This window comes from Vanacampus margaritifer, chromosome 6 (assembly GCF_051991255.1).
Source record: "Vanacampus margaritifer isolate UIUO_Vmar chromosome 6, RoL_Vmar_1.0, whole genome shotgun sequence".
NCBI lineage: Eukaryota > Metazoa > Chordata > Actinopteri > Syngnathiformes > Syngnathidae > Vanacampus > Vanacampus margaritifer.
Window position 1 is genome coordinate 7,190,154 of NC_135437.1, and position 1,931 is coordinate 7,192,084.

Sequence of the window (1,931 nt, forward strand, 5' to 3'; positions counted from 1 at the left end):
ATTGTTTTTCCCTTATGATTTTTCTCGTACGCGAGAACATTATTTAATCTTGAAATATCTTTTCAGAAGCGGCTATCACCCATTAGAAGGAGTGGAGACGACAAATTCCTTATCTCCCGTCCTGGGGATGAAGTAATGTGTTAATTATAATTTAAAAAAGAGTTTTTTCCCATGTTTATAAATAGAAAAATAATTTGAATCTCTCCTGAATATATTTAACCTTTGAATTCGACATTTGAAGTCTCATTCCAGAATTGCAGTACATACCCTGGAAGATGGGACCGCTCCATGAGGAAGCTATCTGGAAGAATCACATTTTTGACATAATTTGAGGTGCTATGTAATTAAAAATCATTCCTGCTTTGATGTTTGACAAAGGCTGACTTTACGGGCTGCGGCCTCCATTGAGAAAACATTAATTGAAAACTACACACTTATTAATTGGCTATATTTGTAAATTGTTAGAGTATATCTGTCCTATCTCATCCTAAGTATTAGTTATGAAGGTATGCAAAACATATTAAATTAAATATTGTAAACCATAACAAATATTGACATATAATTAGCAATTATTTAAAATTGTAAACTTTCATTGTCTTGATTATTTTTTTTATTATTTTTTTTATTTTTATTTTTATTTTTTAAATTAAAAAAAAAATTCTCTCAAAATTTTTTGAATTTTTTTGTTAATAAAGGAAGTTTTTGTTTTTAATATTTACTGACATGTTATAACCTAAATACTGTTGGGGCAGATTTTAATGTTTTCAGTCGAGTGAGGGTCATTGGTCGGGGTCATTATTTCAAAATAAAGTCAACAAGCGGGACACAGATCTCTTCAAAACAAAACCCCCTCCAACAAAAACCACCACCAGAGGGGCGTGATGCAGCCATCATCACAAAATATATCTGACTCCACCTACTCGGCCTACCACAACCTGATGGAGAGCAGAGGTTCCTGGCGCCACCTGATGCCACCCTGAACTCACATGCAAAAGTCTTAAATGAAAAACTGCTCCAATGCTTCCTTAATACATTCCTGTGTCCAGAACTGTCCTATGAAAAACTGCTCCACTACGATGGTGACTCCGCCCACACCAACAATGTGCCTTGAGTTAGTGATACCAGACCATATGATGTGATACTGACTGTTTACACTGCACTCTATATTTTTTGACAGATATAAGGTGATAACATTTACAGTAAAACATTTCGTAAATATAACAAACTGATTGACAACACTATATACACACAGATTTATTACATTTTAAAAACGTTTGATGTCTATTTTGATTTGATCTGATTTGTTTATCTCTGTCTATTTTAAAACAGTCAGCTTTTTGGACAAACATCAACAAGGGGGACTAGCAAGCTTAATGGTAACATTAAAACTAAGGGCAACTTTATGTATTAATAATAATTGATAGATTGGCTGAAAACTGAAATTCTTTGTAAAATTCATTGGCATAAGCTACAATATTTTTATAGTACAAAAGATAATACAGGTAAATTTCGTGTGGTTTCAGAAATTGAAAACAGCTAATATGAATACAGATAAGATACAATTTATTTCAATCTTAATTATTATATTTTACTTTTGTTAAATTTGGTCTTCTAATATTTTCCAAATTTTCTTTTGAAATTTGAATAGTTGCTTGGGACGCATGGTCGAATTTACTGGTTAAATGTAAAATTTCCCCCTCTTTCTAAACAAAAAGCAAACAAAATTTAGGTACTGCAAAACTTTATATATTAGTCTGAAAAATTCTCTAAAGTGATCTTTTTCAGATGGGGGAATTATTGGTCGGTCTGGGTATGTCGTTGCGAAGGACACAAACAGTCCATGATTGAATTAAATAAATATAAAATTAAAAGTTAATCTTAATGTGATAATTATAGATAGTCCGTGAGAATGAATTTTACAGGAGGACAAT